The 21,569-nt window shown below is 44.2% G+C and overlaps 1 long non-coding RNA gene across 1 annotated transcript; it reads right to left on the bottom strand.

Annotated features, from left to right (window-relative positions):
* Positions 1 to 981: 981 nt before the first annotated feature.
* Positions 982 to 19,414, bottom strand: LOC128340992 (uncharacterized). The gene is made up of 4 exons (XR_008314133.1): positions 19,338 to 19,414; positions 5,457 to 5,523; positions 3,370 to 3,420; positions 982 to 1,572 (listed from the first exon to the last, which is right to left on the bottom strand). It is a non-coding gene; the product is annotated as an uncharacterized LOC128340992 (long non-coding RNA).
* Between the last annotated feature and the right edge of the window lie 2,155 nt (positions 19,415 to 21,569).

Below are 21,569 nucleotides of genomic sequence, written 5' to 3'. Positions count from 1 at the left end.
CCCACAATGTTCAATACACATACATACAGTACTACACCTCCCATCTGTAACCTACACTTAAGGGGGGCCCTGTACCCAAGATCACTTTTAAAATGAATGCATGTTCAAGTGATTTATACAAAAGCATGTACTGTATGTTTATGCTGCAGACATCTATATGCATGTACAGCATAATAACTGGATGGGGCTTCTGAATATGTGAAATGTGCCTTTTCTTCAAGTTAGCAGAGGGGTCCAGAAATTCAGATGAGTTACTTGTCTGGGACTGGCACTTGTCCCTCTTGTACCCTTCCAGTGCTACCTATGCCCTGTTAGATAACTTTCCTTGTATTTGCATTTAGCTCTGCAGACAAAGACTGAGCATGGGGACATCTGGGGGTATGGCCAGCTGACACATTGGCACTGAGGGCATGACTAGCTGTCAGACTCCTGCTCTTCCCAACTCCATGTGTTCAGACTCCATTCCCGAACAAGGCTTCTAGCTGAGATTTTTCCTATTTATAAAAATGGCATGACATCACAGAAGTCACTGCCAATGGCTGTGAGGGGTATCATAGCCACTCGGCAAAGCAATATGCTGATCAGCTTGACCTGTGAAGTCCTCATTGACTTGAGCCTTGCATAGCTTATAGGGAGGTCCATCCCCTAGGCTTCGTTGAGGTGAAACAATGCTCTTCTGATTTTGTTTTTCAAACAGGATTAGGAAGAGCTCACAGAAAGGCAGCTGCTAATTTCAACCTATTCTGTATAAAATGCACATTTTGCTTTTGAAACATGTGCAGTACATTGCAACAACTTCTTCATGAATACCTGAATGTTAGCTACAGCCAAGTAAAAATTACAATCTGAATTACAGAAATGGATATTAGCATTTTTTTTGAAAAGGCTATAATGTGCATCTGAGCTGTATAACTATTGAGATCAAGACACAGAGGTAGACATTTGAGTTTAATTGAAGAATTATAATATGGCTTTTCTGGGCCAAAGTACATTGAGATCAAATTCAATGGGTATTAAACTGTTAAGCTACTGCAGTCAAATGAACAAAAAAAACCACTCTAGCCATATACATGCATATGAGGTTAATCAAGAACTGTATAACTGAAGATGCACTTCAGAATCAGAGAGAGGAACTTTAAATCTTCCCAGTACAATAAGTCACACCTGACATAAAATATATTTAATGCTCTTTGACATAATGGTGTCTTTATAGTGAGGCAGTACGGTGCCTATGCAAAATGTTTGGACCTGGAACTGGGAGGCTGTCTGTGGTTAGCCAGAGACCCAACAATGACACTGGACAACTTCCTGCCTTAATCCTTCTCTATAACGTGAGAGGAAACAGTGACCTGCCTCATAAGGTTGTTGTGAAGATTCATGGAATGTTGCTAGTTGCCTTTGTGTTAGGGACAGGGCAGGCTGAAATCCAAGCAGTCTAAGCATCAAAATAAGAAGCCGTTCGTCAGGGCAGGATGTCCTGATGCAGCCACCAAAAGCATAGGGCCTCCATCAGTATGGCACAACAGCTCTTGCCAATGTTCTGCTCCTGTACCACACATCCCTTGTACTGCTCTTTTTTTAAAAAAAAAAAGAGCTATTTTTACTCATGTGTATTATTGGAGCACTTCTCCATTCTGAATTCCACCTGCCATTTTGTTGTTCACTTTCTTTAGTGCTCTGAGATTCTTCCGTAGCAAAATCTGGAGTCTCAGTCTGCTTTAGAAATCTTTAATTTTATCAGCTACAAATTTTTGCCATTTCACTGCACACTCCTTGTTTCAAGCCGTTACTGATTTAAATATCAGTATTTAAATATCAACACATAGACAGGTATTTGAGGATCTATTACTATTTCTGTCCTATGGAAATGTATGTACTATGAGAATCTATTCCTGTACAATTAGAATGACTACTCTTTGCCTCATATATGTTCACTAATTGCCAACGCACGGAATAATATTTCCTTTTATATGGCAATTTCTTAGCTTTTAAAAAAATCTTTGGTGAAGCACATTGTCAAAGGCCTGTACAAAGTTCACACAAATGATATAAACTGATTTTCGTGCACTTGCTTGCTGATATTTTCTTTTAGGCACTATTGGATGTGTATTGCATTGATTTCCTACTCAAAACTCATACTTTTTATTTCCTAATATATTAAATAGTGCCTGTAACCATTATAGGCACGGTCCAGGCACAGCTAAGCAGTTTTAAGTCTCACTGAGTTCAATGGAAGAGTTGAGAGCCTGCTCCGCTCTCTTCTGTTGAAATCTTCAGGACATAAAAGTGCTTAATCACTGGGCCTATACTGAAGTTGTTACAAACTGGGCAAGCACTGATGTTAGACTCATTGGTGTGTGATTTCCCTAATAAACTACTGGGATTAACTTTTTTTAAAACACGGACAATGCATCAGTTAGTATCCAGCTGTCTGGAACATGACATTCTTCATAGTTTCTTTATAAACTGTTTTGTGGTTTCATATTTCCTGATACAGCCATCTTTTAGTTGAAAACAGTGGCCACCTTCATACATAACACGGACCCACAGGACCAATGGACCCGCAGTTCCACGCCCTCCCCTCCACTCCCCCACCCGCATTCGGGTGAAACAGAGAACTCCCTCTCTTCAGTCTTGCTGACTGCAGAGAGGAGGAGGGACTAGCTGCCAGGGCTTCCTACTTTAATGAAGGACAGCCCTGGCCGCCATAGCGAGGGAGGAGCTTCCTCCCTCAACTCGAGTTGTAGGAGGAGGAAACTGTGGTGCCAGCATTTGGATGCAACACTGGCACAGCCAAACTGGAGTTGAAGGCAGTGAAATGTAGATATAACTGAAGGTATAAATTGGAGCCCAGGGAGGGAAACCATGGGTCCGATTTTTGTATACTCTCCAGTTGCCCACATTCAGACATACAATTTATGAACATGGATGTGTACGGAACTGTGGAGCTGTGGTCCGGCACTGGGGTGGGGGTCCCTTTAAGAGCAGGGGGAGGGTGTACCTACCCCTCCCTCCGCTTGTCCCCTGCCGGCGCGCGTCTGTTTAGCAAGCATTTTGGGAGGCAGGATACCTCCCTGCCGCCCCTTCCCCTTCTGGCAGCAAAAGGCTTCAGGAAGCCTTTTGTGCATGTGCACATCACGCGCGCGTGTCACGTCTCCGCGATGTGCGTGGAGACATCACTATTTATGAAACCAAAGGTGAAGGGACCTCTGGTTTTGTGTTATGTGCGAATGTAGCCAGAGCCAGCATAAAGGTAGGCAACTCTCATGATCAATTTCAGTTTCAATCCCTGACTGAAGCAAATGGCTGGTACTAAAACTTACCTCATAGTGGTACTACTCACTAGTGGTACTACTCACTAAAACTTACCTCATGCTTGTGGGGGGAAACACCAGCAGAAATAAACTATGGCTGTTTCTCCTAAAAAGTATAAAACCAAGAATTACAGCATATCTTTAGTATGGATGTGTTTGAAACACAATTCGATGTCCATGTGCATGCATGGAGGCTATGTGCATGCCTGCGCTGTGTGGGGGCAGCTGGGGGAGAGTGCCACCAGCACACGCTGATAGCTGGGGTGGGGGGGAGTGCCACAAGTATGGCAATGGCAGTGAGTGGAGGAGGAGCAGGGATGGACCTGCTCTCCTCTGGGTTAGAGGGGCTGTGGAAGCCCTCAGTTTTAAAGGGATTGTGCTGTGCTTTGTACACTGAATCGCATTCTGAGTACATCCCTAATCTTTGGCCAGGTTGGATAGTAAGTTGGCCACCTTAGCAAACAACATGCTAGACTAGATGAACTTTTGATCTGCTACAGCAGGGCTTATCTGATGTTGTTAATACAAGTGCCATGACTGCGTTTTAGTTGAAAATAGAGAAAAGTAACAAAAATTCCCAATTCTGGACCTAAAAATCAGTATAATAATCTGGATTTAAATTTAAATTTGCATGCTCATATCAACGCAAATATCTGGTGAAGAACAAAAGATTCATGTCCTGCTCCCAACTAGCAAAACAATTAAAGCTGCAATCATTTGCACACTTATATGGCAGTTAGTCTCATCGTACTCACTGTGCCTTGCTTTTAAGTAAATTTGCCTAGGATCAGGCCATACGTCAACAGAAAGCCATAAAGCAGACTTTCCAGGAAATGGTTTAAATTACAGCTAGAGGAACACTAACACGTATGGAAAGAGATAGCAAGTTCTTTCTTCAGAACAGGATGTTGCTATTACTTTTGTGATTAAGTTGTCTATAAAGGTGATATATAACCATCCATTTTCTTCAGTTATCCATGGAAGGCAACACTTTGCTTTTCAAGAACTTAAAAGTGGAGCTTCATTGTTTTTATCCAGTAGACCAAAGACAGCAGACAATCCATATGGAACAAAAGAAAATGTGGCCTTGGGTTATACATTGAACAGTTCTGCAGTAAATCTTATTTATTTCCTCCAAGTCTTCAATATCTAATGCTCCTAAGCATTTATTATCAGCAACATGTCGAGTAATGTAGTAACTTGACAAGGTTCTATTCAAGCAGCTTAGTGGGACATACAATACTTATGCTTTTTGATAAGAAAACATTCAGAAAGGTCACATCATTTCTTCTATTCCCTATCTCTTTGAACAAAAGTGACTGAATGCTGAGGAAACAAAATTTTTGAATATCCTCAGAAACCTGAGGATTAATACATTGGATTTTACTGACATGCTGACTAATACAGTAATTATTGTTGCTCAGTAGATGCTGAAAATGTACTTGAGTGCACAAACAAACAAAAATAGATAGATGTGTCCATCTTTCACCTTCTCTCCAGTTAATATCTTCGGCTAGACAGAGCAGCATTTTTAGCACTCCAACCTCAGGAAGAGCACAAAAAAACAAAACAAAGTTGCCTCTGGCTCAGACCCCACTTACTTTTGAGGATGGTTTCCAATTTAAAAAAATGAAATATATAAAAATTAATACCCCAGCCATAGACATATTTTCTCAAAGTTCAGTTACATTGATTCTCTGGTGCAGGCTGCACAAGTTTCAGTGGAGGGAACCCATCTATGAACATGAAGTAAAAGTATTTCAGATCTGCATAAACAATAGAATTTTACTGTTTATTTCTAAAACTTGGGAGGAAAAAATCTGGTCATTTTAGGAACATATTAAGGGCCAGCATTTTGTTTATTTTTTAGAATATATGTCCTGAAATCTTTCATTTTGGGACCAATATACTTCACAGCAATTTGGTTGACTTCAACATTGCTTTGCCTTTTCTTCCCCCCAGTTTTAGCCTTCTCATTCTACCCTGAACATATTGTCCTGATTAGGTCATCTTTATTGTTATTCTTCCCAGCCCATTATTTCTGTGTCTTAATGCTGAACTCTTTCACAGCAGCTTGCTGAGAGTCTGGGTGAAGAGAAAAATGCGCATGTCATTATTGAAGTATATTAGATAAAATGTTACCTTTAGATGAACTTGACTAAAAACAATGGATTGATTGTAAATCTGGATCACAGCTGGAAGCCATGAGCTAAATAGCAATGCGAATAATGGGAGAAAGGGAAAAAATGGCACTATTAGGCAAATCAAAGTCTCATAATTTACATAAACACCTGCTCGTGCTTAAATCTTTTGAAAGACAATTATTTTAAATCCAGGCAAGTGCTAAAACTCAGTTTGTTAATGCTCAGATACGCTTGTTCTTTTTCATTTGCTCTTTTTTTCCTTCACCCAGGATGCTGCTGGGATCAGAATCAGCAGATTAAGGAGTTGCTGTCAGCTGTTCTGCCTGAGGGAGGATTTTCCTTATGATGAGGCGAGGGATTGCTCTTCAAGAAATGAAAAAGGGGCAAACCTCCCCCCTCCCTTTAATGACCACTTTCCTAATTCTGATTGGAAATCAACCATGATGATCGGTGCTCAGGGTGTTTCCATTAAGGCTTCTTCACTGGCAGGCATCTAATTATTCAAATACTCCTCTAGGTTAAGACTAGCATTGAGCCTTTGAAATGAGCCAACAAATGGCAGGCAATTCAAAGCAAGCATGTTTCTTGACAAATGATGCAATGTCACTGCATTGCCAGAATCAATGCCAGATGTGTCATTCAATGTGTTCTGTGGCAAATGGGCCAACGCCTTCCCTCAATAGCTCTTGTACCACCACATTTACCTGAGGACAAGTCTCTGTCCAATTATACAAGAAGATACCATTCTTGAAATAAACAGGTCTTGCCTAACATTATCCTTCATTACTGGTTTGCTGAAGTGAACTTATCTAGAGAAGTTCACCAAAACTTGGAGGGGTGAACATGCATCACTAGCTGCTAAGCTATCACATCTGTATCACATTCTTCCTACAAGGAGCACAGGGCAGTAGTACATAGAGTTATTCCCAATTTATCCACACAACAATCCAGTGAAGTAGGTTAGACTAGGAAACTGACTATTATGGCCCACTAATGCCACCTAATGGCAGAGCAGGGAAATGACTTGACTAGCAAGCCAGAGGTTGCAAGTTCGAATCCCCATTGGTATGTTTCCCAGACTATGGAAGACACCTATATCGGGCAGCAGTGATATAGGAAGATGCTGAAAAGCAACATCTCATACTGTGTGGGAGGTGGCAATGGTAAACCCCTCCTGTATTCTACCAAAGACAACCACAGGACTCTGTGGTCACCAGGAGTCGACATCGCCTCGGTGGCACACTTACTGCTGTAATGCATAGGATCAGATCGGAAAAACATAATGTGGCCTCTACCTGCGTGCAACATTGCCCTCAGAACTTAGTGGGGCTATTCTCACAATCAACAAAAATCGGGCTAGGAGCGCCTAGCCCGATTTTTGTTGATCGTGTAAACCACCAGGCTCGCAGGTGAGCCCGGTGGTTTACGAGCAGGTAACCTGCTCAAGTAGCCCTCCCTAAAGGAGTGCTCTGCAAACCCAGAGCAAGTGCTCTGCAAACCCAGGCTTTCTGATCTTGAGCAGCCACGGCTACTCACGAGGAGACCCCCTGGAGGGGAGGTGAAAAGCTGCCTCCCGGCTCTGGGGGTCTCGCCAGCATGCCCTCTGTGCTCGCGCAGGGCATGCTGAAGCTTGCAGGGGCCAATCGGCCCCTGCTCCCCCCAGCCCCTGCCGGCTCCGTCACGGAGCCGGCAATTGTGTGGGTGGCCGATCCGGCCACGCAGGACTCCCTCCCCACTCGTGTGTGGGGAGAGTGGACTTAGCCTGCTCTCCCTGCCTGCAACCTTAGAGAAATGGCTGCCAGTCTGTGAAGACAATACTGAGCTAGATGGACCAAGGGTCTGACTCGGTATATGGCAACTTCCTATGTTCCCCACTCACCACCCCAAGCCGGGTCTCACTGATCGTGAGTTTCTAGTGAGTTTCTAATGAGTTCAAGAGCAAATCAGTAATTACTAATCAGTAGCTTTCATCCAAACAAATACGGTGCCAGCACTACAGGGGAAAGGCAATTTTTGCCAATCTCCCTTTCCTTCTGCAGCCCACTGTGCCTCCCAAAAATATATCCCTGAGGGTTTGCAACATATTTTCAGGAAGCACAGTAGGTATCAGAAAGGAGGGGTGATCAGCAAAAATTGCCCCTTCCCTGTAGCTCCAGTCCAGCACTGGTCTGGATGTCAGCCAGCAAGTCCTAACTACAGGTGAAACTCGGAAAATTAGAATATCATGAAAAAGTCCATTAATTTCAGTAATGCAAATTAAAAGGTGAAACTGATATATGAGACAGACGCATTACATGCAAAGCGAGATAAGTCAAGCCTTAATTTGTTATAATTGTGATGATCATGGCGTACAGCTCATGAAAACCCCAAATCCACAATCCCAGAAAATTAGAATATTACATGGAACCAAGAAGACAAGGATTGTAGAATAGAACAATATCGGACCTCCGAAAAGTATACAGTGTACTGTGCTTGATTGGCCAGCAAACTCACCTGACCTGACCCCATAGAGAATCTATGGGGCATTGCCAAGAGAAGGATGAGAGACATGAGACCAAACAATGCAGAAGAGCTGAAGGCCGCTAATGAAGCATCCTGGTCTTCCATAATACCTCATCAGTGCCACAGGCTGATAGCATCCATGCCACGCCGCATTGAGGCAGTAATTGCTGCAAAAGGGGCCCAAACCAAGTACTGAATACATATGCATGCTTATACTTTTCAGAGGTCCGATATTGTTCTATTCTACAATCCTTGTCTTCTTGGTTCCATGTAATATTCTAATTTTCTGGGATTGTGGATTTGGGGTTTTCATGAGCTTTACGCCATGATCATCACAATTATAACAAATTAAGGCTCGACTTATCTCGCTTTGCATGTAATGCGTCTGTCTCATATATCAGTTTCACCTTTTAATTTGCATTACTGAAATTAATGGACTTTTGCACGATATTCTAATTTTCCGAGTTTCACCTGTACTAATAATAGTTTGGTTTACACATATTTATGTTGCATCAAATAATAGGGTACAAATATCCAGTAAGGTTCTTGACTGGCAATCAACATTAAGGATGGCATGCCATAGGAATGTGGCATTGATTGTATTCTATCAGTGTGCATGCTGGAATCCAGGCACCTTGGACATACTCTGGACTCCTGGAGGGGTTGCTCTGCACAGCTTAAATGGTCCGAAATGGACCTTTCTCCCTCTCATTTGCTAACAATCAAAACACATGTTGATGATGGCACTGATCTGTGCCTGATCTGTGCACTGTGCGTGCTGCACACTGCACGGGTACAAGAGATATTGGGCAGGAGTCAGAAAATTGCATGCAAAAAAGGAACTGGTGGTAGGTGGGGGGGAGGGATCAGCATGCAGCTGATGAGGGGAGAAGGAATGGGAGAGGGGGAACTGGCACAATCTGAACACCATGGATATAGTGGGAAAGAAAGGGGGAATCATTGCACATCACATGTGTTGCCTCAAGATGAGGTTTGGGGCAAGTGGTGGGGCAGCTGGGAGTGGCCGGATGGCTATCTGCCACCTGAGGTGGCTGCCTTACCCAGCTTCATTAGCAGGCTGGACAACGGATAAAAGCAGGTGTTGGGTGGTGGTTCACTGGGAAAATAACTAGCAAGTGAAGGGTTAATCACTCTTTTTCTTTCCATCCTTTCCCCAGTGCATATCACCCCGCTTTGAGGGTGCTTTGTAAGGAAGAAGGCGCCCTTGGGCCCTTGTTTCATGAAGCTGAAATGTAATGTTCAGTTTGTCTCCAAGTACATGGACTTATGGACCTACCAATAACCTATGCATAATGCTATATACCCCAAATGATGCTGGTCAACATCCATGGACCATAAATGGAGGAAAACGTGGGGTGAGTCTGAGTGAACACAGTTTAGAATTCATTGAGTATGTTCTCTGACAGTGATGGAACAGAAGAAATGTGTTTGTTTGTTTTTTGGTCCACTATTACATCCTCTCAATGTCATCTAGCAGGACTTTTCTGGGAGGTGAGGGGCCTCTTGAAATATGCCCTCAGGCAAGATGTGTTAGAACCCTCGGCAGTACACTGTGACACATTTGAACAGCATTTTGAACTTGCATTAGCCATCATTTGGACTCTAGAGATGACGAAGTGTCATTGGGAGAGGTGTCCAGAGTACCACCTGGTCCAGTTTGTCTGGAAGAGTTTCAGTTATTGGTACCCGAGGATGTGGACAAGGGGTTCATTTGCTTTTGGCCTACTACATGCATGCTTGACCCTTGCCCTTCATGACTTATTAAATCTAGTAGGGAGTGAATTTTTATCTGAGTCCAGTAGGTTCTAAATGCTTAATTGAAAGAGGGATTGAAGGAAGCTATTATTCGACCACTCCTAAAGAAATATAGTCTGGACCTAGAGGATGTAAACAACTATAGGCTTGTGGCCAATATTCCCTTCCTAGGCATGGTGCTTGAGCGTGTAATGGCTGACCAGCTCAAGACACAAGAGGAAATGAATTATCTAGATCCTTTTCAATCAGCCTTCAGGCTTTGGAACAGAAATTGCTTTGGTCACCCTGTGGGCAGACCTGTCCAGAGAGCGGAGGGTGGGGGGGGAATCAAACCCTGTTAATTCTCTTGGACCTCTCTCATGTGCATTCAATACCATTGACCATGGTATCGTTTTGGATAGGCTGGCCAAGTTCGGTGTGGAAGGCACTGCTTGGAGGTGGTTCCACTCCTACCTCAAGGCCCATTTCCAAAAGGTGGTGCTGCTTAACCCTTTGGCAGCTATGCTCTGGGGTTCCACAGGATTCCATTCTTTCCCCTATGCTATTTAACATCTACATGAAACCACTGGAAGAGGACATCCAGTGATTTGGCTGAGATATCTTCAGTATGCAGATGACACTCAGTTGTATCTCTCTTTTTCATCAGATGCAGGTAAGGTGGTGACTGACCTGAATCAGGGCTTGGATGCAGTAATGGACTGCATGAGGGTGAACAAGTTGAGATTCAGTCCAGACAAGACAGAAGTACTGTTGGTTGGTGGTTCCTCTGTCCAGATGAATGATGTTCAGCCTGTTCTAGATGGGGTTGCACTCCCTCTGAAGGATCAGCTTTGCAGTCTGGGGGTGCTCATCGATCCAACACTGTTGCTAGAAGCGCAAGTGGCTTCTGTGGCTCAGAGCACTTTTCATCAGCTTCAGCTGATATGCCAACTGTGACCTTAGCTGGATAGAGATAGCTTGGCCACAGTTACTCATGCTCTGGTAACCTCTTGCTTAGATTACTGCAATGCATTATATGTGGGGCTACCCACATGTCCAGGCAATTGAGGCCTGTTCCTTTTTCCGGCCCTTCTCCCAACCCTCTGACCCCAGGGAGCTCTGAGGACACTCCCTTGAGGATTAGGGTGCTGCTGCTGAATGCCAGGTCAGTTAATACAAAAACCTCCCTCATCCACGATTTGATTGTGGATGAGCGTGCTGACCTGGTATGTGTGACGGAGACCTGGTTGGATGCGCTGGGCGGGGTTGGTCTCTCTCAGCTCTGCCCTCCAGGTTTCCAGATCGTGCAACAGCCCCACCTCGAGGGTCGGGGAGGAGGCGTTGCAGTCATCTTTCGAGAGACCCTCCCCGTTTCCAGATGCCCGGTCAGGCAATCTCAGAATTTCGAGTGTTTGTCCTTGAGGGTGGGCCTCCGAGATAGGCTGGGGATTCTGCTGGTGTACCAACCACCCCGCTGCACTTCAGTCTCCCTACCTGAGCTGGCGGGGGTGATCTTGGAGGTGGCCTTGGGTTCCCCCAGGCTTATTGTTTTGGGGGATTTCAATGTCCACGCTGAGGCCCCCCTAGTGGGTGCGGCTCAGGATTTCATGGCCTCCATGGCAACCATGGGCCTGTCTCAATTGGTATCAGGCCCTACCCACGTGGCGGGACACACTCTGGATCTGGTTTTTGCTGACCAGGAAATAAATGATCTGGAGGTGGGGGAATTTGAGACCAGTCCCTTGTCATGGACAGATCATCATCTGGTGGGGTTTAGTTTGACTGCTCCATCTGCCCTCTGCAGGGGTGGTGGGCCGATTAAGATGGTCCGCCCCCAGAGGCTTATGGATCTGCTTGGATTCCAGGCGGCCCTCGGGGAGTTTGCAGTGTCCAGAGATGGTGACCCTGTCGAGGCCTTGGTTGATCTCTGGAATGGAGAGATGGCCCGGGCTGTTGACACGGTTGCTCCTAAACGCCCTCTCCGGCTTGGTGGAGCCCGTTCTGCTCCTAGGTTTTCCTCGGAGCTTAGGGCGATGAAGCAACTCGGGCAACAGCTGGAGCGACGCTGGAGGAAGATTCGTCACGAATCCGACCAAACACGGGCTAGAGCCCATTTTAGGGACTACTCCGTGGCAGTGGGGGCGGCGAAGAAATGCTTTTTCTCTGCCTCCATTGCATCTGCTCAGTGCAGACAAACAGAGCTGTTTCGTGTGGTAAAAACCTTACTCCACACATCCCCCCAGACAATGGGGGTGGAGTCATCTACAGCTCTTTGTGATCAGTTTGCCTGTCGCATTGCAGATGAAGTCGCTTGCGTCCGTGCTGACCTGGACTCCAGAGTTTTGGCAGTTCTGGCAGACGTGCCTCTGGTACCATCTGATCCCATTGTGTTGGATTCTTTTCAGTTGGTGTGGCCTGAGGATGTGGACAAGATCCTGGGCAGCGTGCAGGTGACTTTGAGCACTCTTGACCCTTGCCCTTCATGGCTAATAAAAGCTGCCAGGGAGGAGGTGATAGTTAATGCTTCATTAAGGGAGGGCAGGATGCCATCGTGCCTCAAGGAGGCGGTGGTAAGACCACTATTGAAAAAGCCCTCCCTTGATCCCTCCAACCTGGATATCTATAGACCTGTGTCTAACCTTCCCTTTTTGGGCAAGGTGATGGAGCATGTGGTGGCGTCCCAGCTGCAGAGGGTCTTGGATGATACGGATTATCTGGACCCTTTTCAATCTGGCTTCCGCCCCGGGTATGGGACTGAGACTGCCTTGGTCGCTCTAGTGGATGACCTACGCTGGGAACTAGACAGGGGGAGTTCATCCCTGTTGGTTCTGCTGGACCTCTCGGTGGCGTTCGATACCATCGACCATGGTATCCTTCTGGGCCACCTCTTGAGTATGGGAATCAGAGGCACTGTGTTGCAGTGGTTCCGGTCCTTACTTGGGGGGAGGGTCCAGAAGGTGGTGCTGGGGGACTACTGCTCGGCCCCATGGCCGTTGGCCTGTGGGGTCCCACAGGGATCGGTCTTGTCCCCCATGCTGTTTAACATCTACATGAAGCCGCTGGGAGAGGTCATCAGGGGATTTGGACTGAGTTGTCAGCAATATGCGGATGACACTCAGCTCTATCTCTCCTTGTCATCTGATCCTAGGGAGGTGGTGGATGTCCTGAATCGGGGGCTGGAGGCCGTGATGGGTTGGATGTGGGCTAACAAACTGAAATTGAATCCGGATAAGACGGAGGTACTGTTGGTCAGTAGGAGAGCCAATCAGGATGAGGAGATTTTACCGGTTCTGGATGGGGTTGCACTCCCCTTGAAGGAGCAAGTACGCAGCTTGGGGTACTACTGGACCCGGCTCTGCTTTTGGAAGCTCAGGTGGAGGTGGTGGCCAGGGGTGCCTTTGCACGGCTTCGGCTGGTGTGCCAGCTGCATCCCTTTCTCGAGAAGGCAGATCTGGCCACGGTTACCCATGCCTTAGTCACGTCGCGGCTGGATTACTGTAACACGCTCTACGTGGGGCTGCCCTTGAAGAATATCTGGAAACTGCAGCTAGTGCAAAACGCGGCAGCAAGGGTTTTATCTGGAGCTGCCCATTGGGAACACATCACCCCCATTTTGAAAGAGTTGCACTGGCTTCCGGTTCGTTTCTGGGTCCAATTCAAGGTGTTGGTTTTGACCTTTAAAGCCCTTAACGGTTTGGGCCCGGGGTATTTGAGGGACCACCTGCTCCCAAGGGTTGCTGCCCGCTTGATGAAGACATCTGAGGGGGCCTTGCTCCGGGTGCCGACAATGAGAGAGGCCCGGCTGTAGTGCACTCGGGACAGGGCCTTCTCTGTTGCTGCTCCTAGACTCTGGAATGCTCTCCCAATGGCCATTCGTTCCTTGGACTCCATCACAGCTTTTAGAAAGCTTGTAAAGACTTGGCTTTTTACCCAGGCTTTTACATAATCATTTTTACTGCTGCTTCTGTGTGTTTTTATCTGTTGTATTGTTTTTATGCCTGTTTTTATATGTTTTTATATTTTGCTTGATGTTTTTATTGCCTTTTTATTGTATGTTTTAACTTTTGTAAACCGCCTTGGGGTTTTCTTTTAACGAAAGGCGGTATATAAATGTAAAAATAAATAGATAGATAGATAGATAGATAGATAGATAGATAGATAGATAGATAAATCATTGACAATGATCCAGAAACTGTAGCTGGTACAAAATACTTCGTACCAGCAAGAATTATTAACTGGGACTGGATGTTTTGGTCATATTATGCCAGTGCTTCATCAGCTGCACTGCCTCCCAGTCCATTTCTGGGCCCAATTTAAAGTGCTGGCCTTAACCTTTAAAGCCCTAAAAGGCTTGGGACTGTGTTACCTGAGAGAACATCTTGCCACATATGTCCCAACTCAGACCCTGATCTTCTTTGGAGGCTGAGGTCCAAGTGCCCTGCCAAACGAGGTGAGGCATGTGGCTGGTAGGTAGAGGGCCTTTTTGGTGGTTGCACCCCATTAATGGAACAGCATCCCCAGTGAGATTTGCCTGGCATCATCACTTTGTTCTTTTAGATGTCAGGTAAAGAGCTTTCTGTTCACTCAGGCCTTTTAAATTTGACTTTAAAATTTGCTTTTTAGAATTGACTTTTAAAAAGTTTTTAAATTGTTTTGTACTGTGTTTTGTATGTTGGGGTGTTTTTTTAAATTTTATTTTAAAAATGTGTTGTGATTTCATGTGTTTTATGTGTTTTTACTCAATGTTTTAGTGTTGTGTTATAAGCCGCCCAGAGAACAATTTGTTATGGGTGACTAACACATAAAGTTTTACTATTAATTATTATTTTTATTATTAATTATTATCATTATCATAAACAACAACATCCAGACTAATGCTGCACTTGCACAACAAAGTTGGACTAGTGCAAAAAGATTTTGTAGCTGCACTAAATCATGGAGAGTGCTGGAATTGCACTCTTGAACTCCAGTGCAAATGTTCTCTGCAAAACATATGAGGTCTTTCCCAAGCCACACACCTTGTGGTGCAAGGTCCAGACTTAGCACAGCAGCTTTGTGCTAGTGCAATATCCTTGCTCAAGTGCAGCATTAGTCAAGATGTTGGCCATGGTCTCCTCTCATCTTTCTAGTAGATGGTAAGTTCTTCAGGAAAGGAACAAAAGCACAAGGCAGTCTTTATTCTGATTTAGCTCTCCATGATCTCATTCTATGCAGGCAAGCATATAAGGAGACTGTCTAAAGTGAGTTATTTCACTGAGCTCCAAAGACACAGTTGACTTCAGATATGCAGTTCTTAGACAGCAGAACAGGAATAATCTGAGCATTGTCCTGAAAATGCTCTTCTGGGATACCTTTTGCCTTCTTTAGAACTCTGCCATTAGATAAAAGGAAGTCAATAGCTCCAAAGGTAATTTTAGGAGAGGAGAATCTCAAAGAGACATCCCAAAATACATCTCAAATCACTCCCCGTATTGGACTGGACTACTGCAGACAGAAGTAGAAAATTGAGTCCACATAAATAGGTGTTTATGTGCATTTGTGTTGTGTTCTGTATGTTCTGGGGAATTTAAAGTGTGATGCTTTATGAAAGCACGGATTAAGAACCTCAGGGAGCAGAAGAATATTGATTCTGCACAGTATGTTGTTCAGTCAAGGTAAGCACTAGAGATAATCAAGAAAAGGGAGCTACTTGGAATGTACATACAAGCCCAACCAATCATGTTTCACTTCCTTGGTTGTTACTTTGGCGCGGTGGGGAGGGGAGCACATTTAATTGGCTGTTTTATCTTGATATTATTTCCACATTTTAAAGTAATGAGGTGAGGAGACTGTAATGCTGGACACTTGCAAAGGTTCAGCATGAACCCATCTCTCGAGATACTAACCACCTAACCATTGCCTTATTTAACTAACATTTAAACCCTGTCCACATATCAATTTAGGGTTGATGAATACATGTTGGGGCAGGGTTATGGCTGCTGGCCCTACCTGTAACCTCTGAGCATTTATCTGACCTTCTGTACAGAGCCTCTGTGTGTAAGAGCTGTATACACATAGGCTCTGTTTGAAGGTGTTACCATACTTGCTCAGACAGGTGTACACCATCCACGTGTGAATCTAAGCTTTGACTAGAGGTTGGGAATCAGTACTAAAAACCAGTCTTCCAAGTTTGTATAACAAGGGATTGCAGTCTGGATAAAGGCACGTGTCAGTGTTAGGGCACCCCAGAGGAGCAACACACTCAGAGTCAAGACTATTTGAAACAACAACAAACGTTTCTTTATATAACAGAAGCACAATGCAAACAGAAGTATTGGCAACCTGGATTGTCCAAGAAATATAGGCAGTTCTCTAAGTCTATAGGAGGAAGGAAAGGGAGTAAGGAAATGATGGTTTGTACTGGAATGCAAACAGAAAGGAGTAGGGAGAGAGAGGGGAGAGGAACAGAGAGAACAAACTGGAAGGGAGAGAAAGTTTTCTTACTTTTCCTTTGTCTGCTGTCTCATATGTGATATGCATGAATATGATGAAAATTTATATACCACTATTCAACAAAAGTTCCCAAAGTGGTCTACATAAATATAAATAAATGAATAAACTGGCTGCCAAATGGAATATTTCCTGCCCATGGTGGAGGCGCAAGAGATTTGGAATCCCTCAATAGCTTCTGCCCGTGCACATACAGAGGTGGCTTTTGGCACCCTGCCTCAGGCATACAGCAGCCTTCAGCCACCACTGGCTAGTGGCTCATTCCTCTAGGCTCCTGCAAAGGTAGCAGGCCTTGCTGCCACTCAGGAATCTTCTTCCCAGAAACAGAGTGACTAGCACATTACTGGGGGAGTTAGTACCTTTTATATGATTTGGTCTTGTTTAAAGTCCCAATGGCAGGAAAACCTTTGTTCAAAAACAGATTCAGAGGACTGGACCTTGGAAAGAGTGTGGGCACAGCTCTGTCCACTCAGAGAGGAAGATCAAAACAAAGAAGCTGTATTGTCCATAATCCACTTACCTTGTTTTAGGTTCCAGGGTGTCTGAATAAGTTGAAGGTCACTCCAGCCTCACATGTCTCTTAGCACATTAATGTTTCTCTGGTCCATCACAAGCTTAGCCTTCTTCAAAGGCATACATGACTCAACAGCGAAGAGCCTCCTGCTTCCAGGTGGTTTCCCCACTGCTCTAGCTTTGCACAACATTGCCATCTGATCCATTGTGAGGCCAGTCTCCTCTGTGGCATCAAATGCCTGCTTATGCTGGTGTGCTTCCAATAGCAAGTCATAGATTTATAGCATAGACAAAAGAAGGCAGAATCAGGCTGTCTGTTAACACAGAGGGAGGCGAACGGGTCTTGTGGTAGCAAGCATGACTTGTCCTCTTAGCTAAGCAGGGTCCACCCTGGTTGCATATGAATGGGAGACTACACGTGTGAGCACTGTAAAATATTCCCCTTAAGGGATGGAGCTGCTCTGGGAAGAGCATCTAGGTTCCACATTCCCTCCCTGGCATCTCCAAGATAGGGCTGAGAGAGATTTCTGCCTGCAACCTAGAAGAAGCTGCTGCCAATCTGTGTAGACAATACTGAGCTAGATGGACTTATGGTCTGACTCAGTATAAGGCAGCTTCCTATGTTCCTATATAACACAGGTTCTATATACCTTGCATCTCTGAATGATACAGATTGCATAGACCAAGCTTACATATATACAGCTTGTACCTACATACTTTCTGCACATAAGTTCAGATGAACATGAGGATGCCAAGTAAAGGACCAGAGGGTGAAATCCTGACACATACGCTGCCCATATATATATTCATTCACCTCACTGTCATCTGTAAAGGACTCCCGTGTATTTATTCTTGTAACATCTCTATGAAAGAACAAAGCATTATTCAAGTTTTAAAATCAAAGAGCTGAGACCAGCAATGCTGATTTGGCTACATATCACAGGGAAAGTGTGTGTGATGGTGGGGTGTGATGGAAACTCAGGTTGTAATCCTATGCACACTTATTTAGTAGTAGGCTCTTAATGAGAGTTACTTCTGATGAATATCCATGGAAGCAAGTTCTATGCCAGCAGAGGCACTCTTACCCTTGGACTTCAGGGCCAAAGTCCAGGGTCTCCACAGCCCTGGGGGTCCCCCATATCCTCTTTAGTCTGTCCCAGGTGGTGTGATTGCCCGGTGGAGCATGATGATGCTTAATTTGCAGGGGAGGTGGGGTGCTCTAAAGGCCTTTAGGTCCAGGTTCCAATATTACCTAGATGCACCTCTGTATGCCAGCAAGATAAATCCAGTGGTCTGAAGAGCCAGCCTCACTGGGAGAACTGAGGTTATAATCTCAGACAATGAATTATCTGGGTAGGAGAGCAGCACTGATGCTCCATCTGCCTGCTGCTTCCTGTCTCAGTGGCATGTTGGAGAGTACCCACCTGTCCATTTAATGTCAGCACTGCCACTATTTAAAAAAAGGAAACTGCTGGTTTAGAGCATCTGCTCCTTACCTTGCTAACTTAGCATGGCCCCTGAGCAAGAGGAACTTTTTAAAGTGGTGATTCTCTTTATTTAGCAGGGGGAGAGTAACTGGCCCTGTCCATCCCCAGCACAGCATCCCTCCAGTGGCTGTTTATCCTATGTTTATTTTTATTTTATTTTTAATTGTAAGCCTTTTGGGGACAGGGTTCTATCTATCTATCTATCTAGACCGCTTTTGGGAAAGAGTGGTATATAAATATTCATTGTATTGTATTGGCAATATGCAGCAGCAATCTGATGCACCCGGCCAGCAGAAATAGTCACTGTTCCTCCTCCTTTCACACTGGATTTGAAAAGGAAGAAAGAGATGGAGTAGAAGAGATAGTGGAGCAGAGGTGGCGGCTGGGGGGTCTCTGAAAGTAGTGGCAGCACTAGTAACAGATCCACATTGTGGGGGAACATGGAAGGGAGAAAATGCATTTCTGGGATGGAAGAAGGTACTATCCCACATCTTCCGTTTCTGAAAGAGAAAGCATTGTATATTTCATATTAATCCTCCCATTCTATACAAATTTCCTCTGAAATGTCCTATTGATTTTGATGGAGAACTTTCAAGTAAGCATGCTTACAACTGCAGCTTTATTTCAGTGTCTAGTTTATATTTCAGCAATGGGGCTGGAGTGAGCTACTTCTTTGGGGGTGCTTACCCCTTTATTCCCCTCTGGTGCTGCCTATGAGTGAAAGGGAGTTGAAAGAAAGTTGACAGTTACCACAGAAACGATTTCTCCAAAATTCTCCAATTTAGGCTTTGATCAAAAATGTAGACTTTCAGGGAAAACACAATTGGATATTATGAATATCCACAATTGGATAGATATCATGTGCAGTTCGCAAACACATGCTGTAGGTTTCTGTAACATGACAGATTCCATTGACCCAAGAAACCGAATTAAACAGTGCACAATTTGAATGGCTACAGATGAAGCCTTCAAACCAAGAACAAAACCTTCATTTACCAAAGACAAATATGTTTTCCTGTGACCCATTCATTTGAAACAGATATAGTACAGAGCAATTTGTTCCTGTCCAGTTGCACTTGATTGGAAACATTTGCATCACACCAGAAGCGTAGGAAGAGAGACAAAACTGGTACCTTGGAAATAGCAGGTCCTTCCTCTCCTGGGCTGGCAGTGAGGTTCTTTCTATGCAGAATGTATTATGCACCCAAGCACTACAGATCAGCCCTGTCTGGGAGGCAAATGTACAGGGACAAATGTGGGTGAGAGCAATATGTGGTGAAATGTCACATTGCAGAGGATGAAGGCATGTCTCTTTGCCTTCAAAATCTGTGTGTGGGAAAATCCTTAATTATGCCTACAGGAATGCTAAAACGTGTTACCAGAAACTCTTCAGAGACAAAAAGAGACCAGCTTTCAACACACACAGTGTGATTCATGCAGGTAAGGAATGAATCATTCATTTTTTAAAACTGCTCTTTCTTCAAAGATTTCTAGAAAATCACTCAAAGGTATGGACTACCTATTCTAGAGCACAATCCAACCAAAGCTCTTTCAAAAACTCTTGATTGCTACTGGAGAGTTAATCACGTACTTGCATTTCCGCCATTGAAATCAATGAGACAAAAGTGCTTAACTTTGGCTGGATGGTGCCCCTACTTTTTAATTGAGGCGCATACTTTCAAAATTAGACAGAGAGAACATTACAAATTGGAGGAGGAAAACTACTTGTGTGTCATCTCACTTAGGAATCAATAGAGTGTTCACAAATCCAGCCCAGTATGATTGCAAAGATCTGAGCGGCCTCTCCTTATTACAGTACCATAGTTCATTTAATGCTGCAACTATAGTTCATTTAATGCTGTGCTGGCTCCTCTTGCATTTTCCTCATATAAAAGTTAAGTATCCACTACAAAAATGAATCATCTAAACTCCAGGTAAAAGCCATCACAGTATGAAAGTAGAGATCATGCTGTGAAAATGATATCAAATGTTATATAAAAAGAGCTATCCTATTGAAAGCACTGGTGGTTTGTAGTTTACCTCCTGTTAGCAGTTCTATCTGTATTGATTTCAAAAACCTGTTCAGAAAGCTAAACTCAGAATTTTTATGAAAGCATTTGTAGAATGCAAGCTGTAAGCATCTTTCCATGAGTGCAAAACCAATATCACTTCATCACTCTTTCACTCTTTCATCCTATATACCTACAAGAGAGAGTAACACACCAACATAAGAGACAAACTAACCTAACAAGAACAAAAAATTGAAATGGCTTCAGTTTGAGCTCTGCGAAACTTCAGTCTGTTTTGTAGTGTGGGAAATCAATAGAAGCTGTGAATTACTCCCCCCCTCCCCCAAATGTTAGGGTAACTCATAGAAAAAGAGGCTACATTGAACTTCCCAAAAAACAGGAATTCACTGCACAAAGGCAGGATGGAGGAAACAGCACAAGCAAGAGCTTGTTCTTCAAGACACTGATGGAAAAGATCTCATCCCATTAGCGGATGGGCAGGGGGAGAGGTAAGGAAACTGAGAATTACTACAATACCACCACAACACAACCAAAGCAAAAGCCAACTTGCCAGGACTGACTAGTGGTTGATCAGTGGTTGATCAAAACCATAAATAAAACTATTTGCCTTTTACAACACAGAATTTAGAGCTTCAAGTGCTAGATGGGCGGATGCACAATATATAAATGAGAGACAGTCAAAAAGACAGACAAAGATGAGATTCCTGATTTTAGAAATCATTACAGTCATGAGACACCATGATCTCAGGAACAGTGATTTGCCTCCCACAATTATCATTATTTAAGCATGTTTCATGTTTTATCATTATTAAATTATTATTAAAGCATGTTTAATTCAGATAAAACATACAAGAACTTGATTAACTGTCAACTCGACATGAAGAAAAATATATGGGAACATTTGTACAAATCCATGAAATCATAAACAACTTGTTCTGAAAAAGAGTTCTACCAGTGGATGGGGGGAGGGGAACTGTACTCTCTAGCAAAGTAAGTTTGGATCACTACAGTTCTAAACGCCACCTTATAATTTAGATAACCTGTGGCCATCCCATAGTTCCATGCCAATATAAGCCTCTGTGACCATCCATGTAAAAAGTAGCTGCAAGTCCCTAGGTTTCTGATCTCATCATTCTAGAAGCCACTGAGGCCATAGGAATAAAATAAACTCCACTGTATTATGTAATGTGCATACCATGCAAGGATGGCTCCAGGTCTGTGGGCACTCTCAGCTCATAAGCACCAAGAGAGCCCCTCCTCCTCCTTGGACTACTACCCGTCCCCCCACTTTTGGTGCCCAGTGCACTGCTACAACACACCAGTTTCAGCTATGTC

Source organism: Hemicordylus capensis, chromosome 1 (assembly GCF_027244095.1).
Source record: "Hemicordylus capensis ecotype Gifberg chromosome 1, rHemCap1.1.pri, whole genome shotgun sequence".
NCBI classification, from domain to species: domain Eukaryota; kingdom Metazoa; phylum Chordata; class Lepidosauria; order Squamata; family Cordylidae; genus Hemicordylus; species Hemicordylus capensis.
This window is presented reverse-complemented; position numbering and strand designations above follow the sequence as displayed.